Here is a 14,905-nt window from a genome sequence, read left to right as displayed (position 1 = left end):
TATATATATATATATATATATATATACTATATAATAGCTTGTTGAAACCTATTTAGGACCTTCTTAATAATCAGTGGGGGGGGAAAAATTAGGATTTCCATTACAGTAACCAAACCCCTCATAAATAGTAAAAACTTTATCATGTTTTCACTAGTTTTGACTATCTATCTTTGGTGATGAGCTCCAAGTCTTTGGGGCTGGAAGATCTCATTGCCATCCCCCTCATCTTCAGCTCTGCTGCATAAACTCTGAGTGAGATTCAAGTCTGACTGGGAGACGGAAACATCAACGATATTTCCAGTCACTGGTTGGTAAAATTAAATTGTTACTTTTAATATACTTTAATCTGCCAGCGGCACAAATAATTTTAGGCTTAATACCCAAAATTCATATTTATGCTCATAAAAGAAAAAAAAAAAACACAGCAGAAAACAGTACCACTCAACATGGAGTGGTAATTAAATCAACACAGCTTGTTTGGATTAATTAAAAATATTTATAATTTCTTGCATGATCAAAAGTCACAACACAAGTTTAAGGGATGAAACGTGTCTCCCCTAAACAAAGCAGGATGAGAATATTGATTAGAGAATATGTGAACTAAATAGATTGGTACATTTAAGTGAACATGGTGTTAAGCTGGCAGTAAAACTTTGATAGGTTTACTCAGACAGTTTGCTTTCTACAATAAGAAGATATATTTCGTGGAAGGTCACCCTACAAATTTGAAATGATATATTTTATCAGTCTTTATCAATGAAAATTACTACAGCTACAAGCTACCAATATTAGGCACAAGAAATGTTTCAAAGCAGACACTTTGACATTTATTATGTATGCATATCAATATACAAAAGTCTGTTTGCATGATTTGTGGTCAAAGTTTTGCACAGAAATCCTCCCCAAATAAACACAGTGTTGCAGGCAAAGTGCTGCCTAATCCCAGATCTGGGAGAAGACTTGAGGGACCAGCAAAAAAGAGCAAGGCAGCTTACATTAGTGATTGATGGTCTCTGTCTGTGCAATAGCTGACTGAGCAACATGTACACTTCTCCTACTCACACACTTAATGGCTCACCACGTTCTGTATAAGGTGCTTGTCCTCAAATACATGAACCTAAATCCATGGAGTGCTGTGCGCATGTTGAGGACCGAACAGATCAGGGCTAGAGTAGGCTAATTTGAACGAGGGACGTACCATGCAGTCGCGGCATCTTGCTGTAGAGCGTGACCTGGAGTGCTTTGTTGAATCTCTCCCTTTGCATCCCCTTCTTTTTCAACCGTCCCCCTTATTCCATCACTGTTAAAAGATTGAATGAAGACAAAAAAGAAAAAAGGAAAAAAGACATTAAATGTACAGCAATACTTTGTTGACCACCGGCTTTGTTGACCTGCATAAACTATACTGTAGGAGCACTTTTCTGGCAGTCCTTGATCCTGTCACGTCCCTCGTCCGGTGCCAAGACGTGTCTGGTCTGGCCCTCGGCCAGGCTGGGCTGGACTGGGCTGATCGCCACCAAGGCCCCAGCAGCCTAGCAGGCTGGACAAGCTTAATGCTGACACATCGCTAACATCAACCAGGGAGGAGACCACTGGAAGATGCTGAAACATCAGCACGCCACCATTTCAGAAATGCAGGGGAAGATTAGATTTTGGTCACAATAAGGCTACGTTTGAGAAACCGTCCCAATTGTGCTTAACTGTCTTTTTAGCAGAATCTGATTTAGATATGATAATAATAATAATAAAAAAGACTGCAAGAAAAAAATTGGGAAATGCACAAAAAAGGCCACACCCCTTTACATAAGCCTGCGCTTATTCAAATCAAAGAGCTATAAGTGCTTTAGTAAGACAGACGACCAGCCAAAATAATGATATCCTTCTCAATGTGAGAGATCAGGTTAGCTTATTTAAACATTATTTTACTTACAAAGAGACAAGAGAACAAAACCGATTATAACAAGTTGGATCAGTTCAAAAATATGGTTATTTTTGAACTCGGTAAACAATTACTTGGTTGCTAGAGTTATATGTGCGTCACAGGCAACAAAGACAAAACGTGCATACCCTGCATCACAACAAGGCTAAAAATGTGCATAGATTTACAGAAGTGCGTAAGAAACCGTCGTTGCATACAGACCTTTTAAAAATACCCAAGTTGTTTTCTGCAACTTCTGTTGGTGCTTACCAAACAATGCAAATGAGCAAACGAGATTGGCAGAATGAAGCACTTTATCAATATGCACAGATATAACCAGGAGTGCCACTGATCGATGATTCAAACCTTCTCCCTACAGCCTTGTTTGTGACCTCTGACTTCTCGCCTCTCGAGGGGGTTAAACTTATTACCCTTTGACTCGTGTGACCTCTAGTTTGAAAGGAGCTAGATGGAAGGATGACCACAGCTCGGGTCCTATTGGTCACTCTCTGACCACTCTGCGGCCGGGGGGGGGGGAGCTGACCATCCGAACCCTTGTGGGATGTGACCCTGGCCCCGCCACACGCTTTGTGGGTAATACCATTAATAGGTCAATACTAACCGCAAAAAATTAGATTTTGAAAACAAGTGAACAGAATGTTGATATCATGGGTTGTTTTTTTTCTAAAAGGTGTGCAAGCAGCGACACACTTTTTTTTTTTTAAACAAAAAGAAGGATAATCTTTTAAAACTCCTTTAAATTTTGCTATATCATCATCTGGATCTAAATGTGTGCAAGGTAAAAAGCTGCAAAAAATGAGCAAAATGTTTATTTTTCAAGCTATTGGCTACAAATAAATCCCCCAAAAATTGCTTGTAACCTGTTCAAAATTGAGCTTTTTATTTTCACTAATCAAGACCTGAAGATTCAACTTAATTCAGAAAGTAAGTGTTTTAAAGAGGATAGTCTCAGTCATAATTTGAAATGAAAGTTGTATTTCACTGCCTCTCCATCCTGAGCAGAAACGGTTGTCCTGGGTGTCTGCCAGTACACCACGTTACATACGAGACATGTGCTCTCCCCTTACACACGCACAGGATTATGTACCAGTTCAGATTTTTCTCCAAAAAAACAAAACAAAACATACAAATTAAACATAAAAATAGAAGATGCTGCTGTGCATATATTAAATGTTTTTATTTCATTTACAAATTTGAATTTAAAAAATATCTACCTATCTATTTGGAATCCATCATTTCTGTAGAATAAATTAAAAAAAAAATCTTTCTACTAAGATGTGTTTCTTTATTGGATTTAAATTGATTGGGAGGTTTCAATCAAACATAATAGCAATGCATATAGATGGCATGCATAATGCGCTTTGTTTTCTCCACCCGTAAGAGTGCCAATAAAAATGAAACTCAAGGCTAAATAGTGCAACAAGCAGTCAAAGCCCTGACCTCTATAAAAATAATTTTAAAAAAAAGGTGTGTTAAAATGCAGCAGAAGGTAGTAAAATAAAAAATATATATATATATTACAGAGTTGTACCAACAGGAACCCACTCTGCTGAAGTTGTCAGACCTGCAGCTAACAGTAGAGCTTGTAAACAACTGTGTATGAACACACATTCAGGGTGCACATACACTACTGCACATGCAACCTCACGCAAGCGGGAAAAGCTTTACTATGAGAGGAGAAAAATCTACCATCAAAATAAAGAAGAGAAGAAACAAAAAGAAGCCAAATGTACAGCGTCCTCGTTCAGAATAAAATGTTTGTAGAAAGAAGCGGAAAGGAGCCAGTACCTTCTGGAGCATCCCTGCCTCAAGAGAAGGGTGGGACACCTGCAGAACCTCGCGTGGTCTACCCAGAGCTGCTCAGCGACTGCTGCCTCATGGAGCAGAGAGAGAGTGTGTGTGCCTGTGTGTGTGCATGTGTATGTGTGTGTGTGTGTGTGTGTGTGTGTGAGCCACAGGGAGGGGATGTGTGTGTGTGTGTGTGTGTGTGTGCGTCGCTGGCTGAGGGAGGGGATCCCTCCATCTCCCTCCTCCTCTTCCTCCTCCTCCTCGGGACTATGCCTCCTTAACTGGATGGACGGGTAGGTGGGGCCACTGCAATAAGCAAACACACACACACACACACACATTTCTCTACGCTTGTTATGTCCTCGCTTCCCTCACTCTTTCCCGCTTCCACACTTCCATCTCTCCGTCTCTTCTCCAGACTTCCTCTCTCCCTCGCAGACATGCTCTTGCCCCTCTTGCCTCGTGCTTCTCTCTCAGTCTGTCTGCCGGACTCTCCTACTCTCCCTCTACCTTTTCATCCCTCGACCCCCCTCTAGCCCCCGTCCTCGTTCACTGGGTTATCGTAGTAACATGCTCTCAGTAATCTGGTGGGGAGATGGGGACATGTGCTGTTTTTTGGGGGGCGGGGGGCGGTGGGGGCTGGTGGTCCTGAAACTCCTGGTCCGGGTTTGTGTGCGTTGTGGTTTTTGATCACATGGCACAACAGCAGAGCTGTAAGACTAAGCTGGATGGTCAGAGAGCATGGTGTGATGGAGGGATGAGGGGTAAAAAGAGGAGGGGTGGTGGCACAGCCGACAGTAGCAGAAGCACGCCTCAGCACTGAGCCACTCACCCTCCTTCTCTTCATTTCATTCATTCATTCAACCACCAAACACATGTCCCATCTGATGCAGAGAGGAGCCATCCCTACATAAATCATTCTCCTATTCCACTGGCCACACATTATATTCAGAGTATTGATTTTTTTCCCTCTCTCTCTCTCTCTGTCTCTCTCTCTCTCTCTCCCCCCCACCCTGCTGCAGCACTGATTACAAGAAAACCCTGCACACTGATCAAAAACAGGAAGTGAACCACCATGGCAGACACTTTGCTTTGGTGCCAATGCTGAAATGCGGCACTCGCTGTGTAAAAACTTTAGGCAACGTGCACAATGAAAATATAAAAAAGCCGGAGGGGAAACATCAATTTGCGACAATGTTAATTGGTTTCTGAAAAAGCATGGAATCAACTCACCAAGTTTTACTTTGGCCACAGAAACAGTCCTGAACTCCTGTATTTAAATTAGACTGTTGTTTTTGTTGTTGTTTTTTTAAATGAAGAGTGACCATCAAATGGGCAAAGCTGTGGTTTCCACGACAGCACAGCTGAGGACACTTTGAACCCTGACCCTGTACCTCTGCCTGGGCTGCGGAGCAGTGACCAAACCGAGCGTCCTTCAAAAACAGGGTCAGCAGGGGTCAAATGGTAATGACCTCTCTCTAACTACACAGCACTACCATATCAGTCTCCTCCAAACAGCATCTGAGGATTATTTATCCTAATCACAGCAGAGCAGGTTTCAAGGTGCCCCTCCATCACCAGAAACAGAACGTCATGTTTCTGGTGGTGGTCCGCACCTCTTAAATTTCCCCACATTATTTATTTATTTATTTATTTATTTATTTATTTATTTATTTATTTATTTATTTATATTTTATACGAAAGGTCAACACACAGAATGGCATGACTGTAAGGTGAGAGAACAAAAGTACATAGATTTTACTATTTTTGTCAACAAAACAAAAAAAGTGTGTTGTGCATTTGTGCACCAGCCAATTTGGAGTATGTAATTTGAACATAGATTAAACACTGTGCAGCAACTGAGAACAGAGTAACATTTTTAAAAAATCTGCTCAGTGGACAAACATTTTGTGTCATTCGAGGTAGAGCGAAACAAATCAAGTCAGATGGATTCAGACATTTTCAGCTTGCTGTGTCTTGTACTCCAAGCAGAGGGAGAAGCTAAACTGAAAACTCTGTTCCCAAATTCAGTTTGGATTCCCAGAAGAATCAATATTTAAATGTCATAAGAATGCAATGCATGATGGTCATTAATGCTGTTTTTTTTAAGCAAACAGCATAAAAAACGGTTTCAACCAAGCCAAGAGGAGCTTTATAAACTGGTTCCATCCGGGGGAGCAAACCTCTGCATATTCAAAGAGGGTCGCTTAGCTTAGCCGCAATGATGGGTGAGGCAACTGCAATCTGTAATAAAACTCAAAGTGCAGGGATGTTCCGCAGCAGTGTTCAAAGTGAGGCCTGAGGGCCATTTCTGTCCCCTGGAATATTTTTGTGTGGCCTTCAAGTCCAATTCAAGAATGGTACAGATTCAACTCACCAGCACAGGCAGTTCGTGTAGACAGGCATTTTAAAAATATATATATATATTACTAATTTGAAACCTTTCAATGAAGATGCAGGCAAATCATATTCTCCTAAAATGGTAGGTATAACCCAAGCTGTTGATTTTTAATTAGCCATGTTTTTTTTGTTTTTTTGCTTCCATATTGATTTTACAAACATTGAGCAACTTTTGGACACAACCTTTTACTAAGCTCAGCTAAACGAGGCAAGCATTTTCAAAGAGTGACTCATATCCAGTTCTTGTTGCTCAGAACACACTGAAATGTCTAGATCCAGAAAAAAATAAAGTTGAATGTTTGACCACTCGTAGCCACCCATCCTCCCTCATACTGCTGACATATATTTGTACCCAGTTAGTGGATTGTAGTTGATGTTAGCTATGTTAGTGAGGAGGAATCAACCTTGCAAACTACCGATATTCAGATGACCAATCTTCTGACTGAGTCACAGTGTTTCAGGGTGATGTCCAGCGTTAGTTTTCCTTCACAGAGTGTTGTGCTAATAAACCAAAAAGGTTCATTTTTGTCTCATCTAAGCAGTTCATGAATGCTCCTACTTTGTCCCCTGCAGGGTTTGAGGAAAACTACTAACAGGACATCTTATGGCTTTCTTTCAACAGCCATCTTGTTTTTTAAAACCTTAGTTCAACTGGCCTGCATGGGGAGTTCATCTTGGGTTTCAAAAAAATATGTCTGGGAGAATGGGCTTTGATTAGCCGTTCAACCTTAGTTCAAATAGCAGCACACATTAGCAGCTGGAGTTACATATTTTAACTGAAAATGTTTTGTGAGACACAAGCAACTTTCTGTGCATTTCCATCATGCATATGGTTCCTGTGATGAGTCAGCAAAACATTTAAAGGGTTTGGCGAAAGGCTCAAAGCAGGAAATGTGAACATTCGCTGGCCGGACCACAACGAGTTGCAAGACAACATCAAGGAATGGAGTTGAAAAGTGTCTCAAGCAACAGTGGAGTTGGTGTTTTGGGAAGGATGACACTGTCTTGAGGAGGAGAAACTGGGTTGGAAGAGATTGGGTGGTGGGGGGGAAGACAGATGAAGGGGTGGAGGGACTGATCAGAGGGGTGCCAGACACAAAGAGGCCACGCTATGGCCAGTGGCACGCGATGGGCAGATTAACCAGCGTTTCCTCCCCTAACCGAAGCATTAGGACACCTGACTGATTCCCTCCAATGGCAGCCAGCCAAGGATTCGTGGGAGGGTGGGAGGGAAGACACGCTGGGGCTCGCCTTTCAGCACTCAGGCTCTGCAACAACACAAAGAAGGGTGGGGTGATATTCGCGGGGAGGAAAAAAAAAAAAAAAAAAAACAACAGGGGGAGATAGGGCTGGTGGTGGCTTGGAGTTGGGTGGAAGAGGGGGCTACAAGCCTTACCCCTCACCATCTGCTGCCCGGGCTAAGTGAGGACAGGGGCAGGGCCCGAGCGTGGAGCAGGGTGGAGTATGAGAGCGTGTGCACAGAAAACACACGTGTATCCGCGTGCACGCACCTGTTAGTATGTCAGTGGGTGGGTGGGTGAGTGGAACAGCAGATGGACAGGGCAAACTCCTGGCACTGCAGCGTCCATGTTGGCCATCCCGCGTCATCCAGCATCCCACACATTTCCCCCCCCCAGCCCCCAAACATTCTTAACCCCTGCTTGCAAAAACACAGTGTGAGACAATTCTTTATGTTTTTCTCAGCTTGATTAAGACATCGACAATTAGAGACATTTCGAGACGGGTGTACGAAGCGTTTAACTGGTGGGGGGGGGGCAGCTCTCTGCGATCAAAGCCAAACAGACGCAGCCGCCCCTTTTGCCTCCACGCCACTTTGTTGTTCATGTTCACTTAAAATTTGCAGGTGAAATTTTAGGCTCTTATTAATGGCAGGCAAACGACTGGTGGCCTAAATTACACATGCTGACGCATCCTTCTTTACCGAATTCTCGTGTTTTGCTCAGTTCTGTCTGTTCGCCTCCATCGGGGAGCAGTTCATGCTGCCCCTTTTTAAAAATAAAGGGGGTCAGAGCAAGAGCAACAGACAGTTCAGTCTCGCTTAACAGTAATCTGAAAATGCCTGTAATCCTCCATACAGAGCCCTTCTGGAGAGCGTGGTTGTAGCATTGAGAGGTGTAACCTCGTCTCAGTTTAGCAGCCATGTGTCTGACCAGGCTTGACACGCAAGCAGAGCTTTACAGCTGCCAGGACACACACTGGGACACTGGGACATGAGGCACAGTAAAGCTTCCTCTGTCACTCCCAGGAATTAATATATACCTTTTTTTGTTGTTGTTACAGTGCAGAGAGAGTCCAGAGCTTATATATACCTCAGTAAAATAAATACGGAAAATCTCTTACAAGTGATTTATTCTAACAAAACTTTGGGGGAAAAATTTGATAGATATTCCTCAATACCAATTTTACTTAAACATCAACGAAAATACAACAGGGAACAAAAACAAAGTTATTCCCTTAAATTATATTCATGGTCAGAAAATGCAGCACGATGGCAAGTCTTTTTTGTGTGAAAGATGACATTATTGGTGTCAGTTGTTATTGTTGTCTACAGATTTGAATAATGTTTCTGTGTTCTAATAAAAAAAAACAACACACTTTAATCTCACTTTTTGCCAACAGGTATCAGTTTTGTAGGAACAGACGGTACAAAAAGCATTTTTTTTTAAATTCACAGGCAATAGCAGAACATGCTATCCAATGACCACAACAAACTAGCTGACAATTACAGCGGATCTCAAAGTTTACACGCCCCCGTTGATGTCAAACTGTTGCAACGCACTAAAGTCAGATCACGATGAATCATTTCAATTTTCTTCTGCATGTAAGGTGACATTACTGTATTATTTTAAATTCAACTGAAAAACAAACTAATGCAGTGGTTTGAATACATCTTAAAAATCAAAAAAAGCTGCAGTAGCCTGGTTGCGTAAGTGCACACAACCTTGTCATATGCATCTTTGCATCCAATGAGTACGAGCTTGCCGCCAATTAGACTGAATCTGATGAAGCAGATTTCGCTGGCATTTATTTATTTGCATCCTTCTGCCAGAGTTTGCTGGATATTCATCCAAAACAGAATAACAAAAGCAGCACAGAAAACTTTTCAGAGAGGCTCCCAGAAGCCTGGCAGGAACATTATCAGCTGTAATGATTGTGTGTTTCACACGTGACAGTAATCTTATGGTCTCCATTTGTGTTGGCTAAGAATTGAGATACCATAAGACACATTTGCTTCCAAAGAAAGCATCCAGGCCAGTCAAAAGCCAAGAAAGTGTTATTGGCTGATGATACGGTTTGAAAAGATGTGCTTGGTATAAAAACAACATTGTGCATCAAAGTATTACAGCTATGTGGTGGTACTAAATGGAAATGCTCATATATTAAATTATATGAGCATCATAAAAGTCAGTTTTGACCCCAAACTTTCACTTGTGAGCTTCAATTTTTCAGTGTTTCTGACTCCAAGCCTACATCCAAATCATCAATAAACTGGCTGCTCAGAAAGGAAATAAAAACCTAGAGAAGTCCAATATGAAATCAGTGGGTTCACCTGAGGAGATCTGTGAACAAGATGTCCTCACATTTTGATAGTAATAGGAGAGCTTTTACAAGGCAGAGTGGGTTCGCATTGTCCAGTGAGGATGCAGCGTGTAAAAAGATTTTTACTCGCTCCAATACTGATCTGAAGACGTCACAATCAGTAAACATCAGATTCAACTTGTATTTTGTTGAATTATTCATATTTTTCTGACTGGTTTTATTTCAAGTTTCTTCCTTTTTCTTCTTTTATTTTGTTGCTTAGTTCAGCTTTTTACGACCCATGTATGGACATACTGAAAAAAATAAAATGAACACGTGACTAATAGACACTTTATATCAAATCCACAAATAACTATTAACGCAACTAACAAACAGTTCCTGACTAATTAACTATTTATTAGTTAGTTAGTTAGTTAGTTAGTTAGTTAGTTAGTTAGTTAGTTAGTTAGTTAGTTAGTTAGTTAGGAGCTGACTAACAATGCATTTAATGATTTGATATGAATATCATATCATGACATGTAAATAACGATATGATTTGCATATCAACCAGAATCATATTATGTTTTGCATGATATGATTTTGCTTTAAACACACAATATTTGGCATCGCTCATTGTTTTTAAACCATTTTAAGAATGAATTTATAATTCTTCAAATAGTATATTCTAAGCCAACATCTGATAGGCACAGCATGTCAGTAATGGTTCTGTGGGTTTTTAAAACAAATATCAATTAGAAGATAGTTCTTCTAAACACTAGAGTAGCCGATGTCTCAAAAAAGGTGCAACTGTATAGTTTATATACCAATAATAACTAAAAAGGTCTACAAACATGTTCTTTTAAAAGGACTGTACATATATATATATTTTTTTCACTTACTGTAAACCTTCGTAAGCGTCCTTTTACTCAGCTGTATGAGGAATCCACCTACATATAAAGTCTGGGGCTACTTAAATTCAGATTTGAAATTTAGTTTTATTGCCTAGTTTTTATCTGTTTGCCTAAATGATAAACTGACGGCGCCATAGTACTTTACATCCTTTGTCAGTAATATCTCCAGTTTCAGGTGTTTCATTTAGTTTGTAGTCCATTTTATCTTCATTCAGAGTAGACTTAGCAATCAATCACAAACTAATACTTAGCTGTATGTAAGATGACCTGTGGGAGGTAAAAGGTTAACAGCTTAAAATCAATTACACTTCAAGATCTACAACGATGGTGTGTTTTCATGCTCTCTCTCCATGTGTTTTTACACAGAAAATAGTTCCATTATTAACCCTGTAAAGGTGTTTTGTTATTGTATGCCTGCAAACGTATTGTGAGCAGCAAACAGAATAAAAGTTGTCATCATTGAGATCAGGAAGTACCTGAAGAAATAATCTTTTTCTTTAAGATCGTTGTTGAGTTTATCGGAAATGTATTGCTAGAAAAAAATAATTAAAAGCACAGTTTTGTTACCACCAATTTTCAAAAATATTTTGTGAGATTAGCCCAGAACTATTAGCTTTCCTCTAACTCTTCTAAAAAATAAAATAAAATAAAAAGTCTCAGGCTTGGCCACCAATTACATTTAAAATATTAAAACATAGCTCTTTTTAAAATGTATGATTTTGCAACAATTGCAGAAGGAATTATTTTCAAAATATATCAATTCTTCATCAAACATGCAGTGTCCTCTACGTTTATACATCCCTGGTAAAGAAGAAGCCATAAAATAAATTAGTCTTTTATTGCAATACCATGATATCAAACTGCACATTGTTGTTTTTTTGTTTTGTTTTGTTTTGTTTTGTTTTTTTGTTGTTGTTTTTTTGTACCAGTGGTTTAAATAAGAACTACATACAAATGCACAGAATAGTATAGGTTTCTGAAAGCTCTTAATTTTTTAGTCACTAATTGAAGCAAAATGTGTTAAGGATGAAATAAACGAAAACATTTTTTTTTCTGTAAGTCTAACATCTATAACTTTGTAAAATTACATGAAGTTTAAAAAAAGTAAAATGGTAGTAACTGGTCCCAAAACCTTTCAAGCCAAACAGATCAGGAACTGACAAGTTCTAGATACAACTTGGTTTAACCTTCATCATTGTATGATGTGTATTGATTAAAATAGACCAGCCAACAGCCGAGCAGCTACTCATCCATTATGTAACCGTGTTCTAACACACATCCTGTTGGTGTGAAAAAGAGACTTTACTCATTTTTTGGAAGTGTCAGAATAATTTTCTTGCATCCACCAAACAAAGCAACTGAGATCTAATGACTGCGATCTAAGATTAATTGAACAGTCGAATTAAACTGAAGTCCTTTTAAAAGTAGAACTTACAGCTGTGTTCAGCAGGAAATTAAAGAATATTTCCAAACCCTCGAAGCTTTGGAAACAGCTGTGCAGCCTTTAGAAAACCACTCAGTACTGAGACTAAAAGAGCTCCAGTTTGCAGGGGAGCACAAAGGACCAAAAGCGTTGGGAGCGTCTGATTTGGAGCTAGAAAAAAAAAAAAAAAAGGTAATGCTGTCGCATGAGTCAAGATTTAACTTCTTCCACACTGATTAAAGAATCATATTAGAGAAAGGGAAATAAACAAAGCGATGTTTGGCATAATCACACATAAAGGTGGCTCAACAAAATAAAGAACTTCTTTCAGACACAAAGTGGATTTTCATTCAGTATTAGGATGTCACCTATATGGTGGCCAGGAGTGCCAATTTAGAAAGAGATTCCACTTTTTTATCTTTCTGGGAGGAGGCGTTGGAAGACAAATAATAGATTTACTCGTTTGAGCAAGTCCTGATTTAATCAAAACAGCAAATTCTTGAATATGTACTGATCAAAAACAGAACATAAAGGATGCAGAATACACACGATACACCCAGAGAAACAATCCAACCTTTAACTTCAGTATATTTATTCAGTGGGGGTAAAAAAAAAATCCCAGCTGAGAAATGATGTACAGCAATTATTGGCAACCTAGCAATGCATGAAAAAATAAAAATAGCAAGCATTTTTCTTTAATTACACGTCAGAGAAGAATCAGTGTCAAATAGCTCTTTATTTGTAATCCTTTAATTCTTGCTTCTACGAGATCTAAATATGACTCAAGCCAGTTTCTCTTGCCCAGTCTTCAAAATGCAAAGGATAAAAAAATAAAATAAAACAACACATCATTCAAGTCAGGCAGATGTGGTGATCTACTAAAGTCAGAAAATAGTTTCTTGACTTACAGTTGATAAAATTTTATATAACAGAAGTGACATGGCTGATCATGGAAATGTATCTTTATGTCCCAGAACTGAGCAAAGGCTTTATGAGGCCCTGAGCAGAATTTCAATTGGGAACAACAAGCCAATCACAATTACTATAGACTCTGAATCGGGCAGAATTGGTGACGTTTATTTTATTTACATGGAGCCATGAGAAAACCAGTTCAGTAGCTGTGCGAATAAAGCATGCCCTCATCTCACACAGAACTAATCAAAGTTAACATTATTTAAAAAAAATGATGTTAAAATAATTCTCAAGGTTTTTCACAGTAGGTATGTCCCATGAAGTCATATTTTCTAGGGCTATCGGCTCCAAGTAGGAATCTTTGCCCAAACTTCATGCTGGTTTTCATATGTGCAAGACTTCAATCATATAAACTTAAGTCTGCTATTCACCGGTTGAGGTTCTCGTGACGAATTAACTAGAAGAAAAATACACTTTCGCAGCATTCGCACAAAATTACTAAGTAGAATTTGCGAAACACGGTCAAGTTACTTTTATTCAAAAAAAGAGTAGCGACTATTCACACTGCTGCTGCTAACAAATTATGTTGTAGTGTTTATTTAGATTTTGATGAAGACTGCACTAACAAAACTTTTGGGAAATTCAGTAGTTTTTTTGATTGCTTCTTGCACAAAATACACTTTTTATTATTACTGACTAGCAAGAATAAAAAGCGACCTGATCAGGAAGACCAAGCTGTCAGACAGTGAACTAATATTCCACCATATTAGCTGTGGTTTTTAAAATAATTATCTCCACCGGTGCAACAAATGATGCTGCTTTAGTTTTCTGTGACTAGAAATATTTCCACAGCCAAAACTTGTTTTTATTGGAAGCAATAGAAAAATGTTTGACCCTTCTTTCTGTCAGCTGTGTGAAGCAAAAGGTTAAAGACGAGCACATCTACATTACTCTGTGCTCCACACACAAAGGAAACTCCGGTCTCTCTCTCTCTCTGCACCTTCTCTAGCATATTATTAAAAGCACCGCCGTTTGTCTAAAACAATATGACCGTCTTTGCAGTTTGGGAAACTCGTAACTTTTTAAAATCTGGACATAACTGTAGCTAATCTTCAGGTTGCTTATTGTCCACGCACAACTTACAATGTGCAGATCTGCATTTTATGTGGCAACACATCCAACTACATGTTGGCTTGGATTATTTACAGTGGTTTGTGGCTCTTCACAAGAAGCATGTTCTGCTTAATTACCTTCTTTCATTGTTTTACCTGCTTTTAAAGTCTTTCCTCATTTCTATATTTCACTGACGAACCAGTCTGAGTTCGTCTGCGTCACTTTTACAAAGCTTTTCTCTTAAAGCTACTTGTATCTAAATGTCACAGATTTACATCACAAAGGCAGTAAACATTTTCAGGTAAAACTTAAAATTTATTGAAAACTTCTTCTACAATATAATAAACCTTTTAAAACCTAACGTTGCACACTAAAGAAGATAAAATGGAAAAATTGGTGAGGAGATTGAAGAATTAGTGCAGGGTGTACGTATTTCAAGGTTTCTAAGTCCAAATAATTGACCTGTTTCAAGTTGATTGTTTTAACCAACAATATTTACAACGATAAAAGATTTTCAATTATAAACCTATATAAGACTTGCATGTCGTCAATGAGAGAAAATCTGAATTGTTTGTCTAAATGGCAGATGTAAAATCTTGTTTCCCCTTTTTTACAACAAGCAATGTGCAAACACCCAAATGAGGCAGATCGTTTAATGTCACCATGTAGCTCATCTACGTGTCACTGCGCTCTAAATGAAAAGAAACAAACATTTCTAACAACAAACATGTCCAATCTATAGCAAAAATATAAACCACATAACATTTTCAAAATTCCCATGTTTGTCTTTGTACAGAAAATCTTAGTGTTGAACAGACATTCCCCCCCAAAAAAAGAGCATTTTTTCACACACACACTATATATATATATATATATATA

General features: G+C 39.0%; 1 long non-coding RNA gene across 2 annotated transcripts in view; it reads right to left on the bottom strand.

The window, feature by feature from the left end:
- Positions 1 to 3,892, bottom strand: part of LOC107837911 (uncharacterized) — a 12,795-nt gene extending 8,903 nt beyond the window's left edge. For both annotated transcript variants that reach the window (XR_001663961.1, XR_001663960.1), the window contains exons 1-2: positions 3,728 to 3,892; positions 1,199 to 1,300 (exon numbers count right to left, since the gene is read on the bottom strand). This is a non-coding gene — a long non-coding RNA (uncharacterized LOC107837911). The remainder of the gene's footprint in view (positions 1 to 1,198; positions 1,301 to 3,727) is intronic.
- Positions 3,893 to 14,905: the final 11,013 nt, after the last annotated feature.

The sequence above is a fragment of the Poecilia formosa genome, unplaced genomic scaffold (genome assembly GCF_000485575.1).
Source record: "Poecilia formosa unplaced genomic scaffold, Poecilia_formosa-5.1.2 Scaffold188, whole genome shotgun sequence".
Classification (NCBI taxonomy): domain Eukaryota; kingdom Metazoa; phylum Chordata; class Actinopteri; order Cyprinodontiformes; family Poeciliidae; genus Poecilia; species Poecilia formosa.
This window is presented reverse-complemented; position numbering and strand designations above follow the sequence as displayed.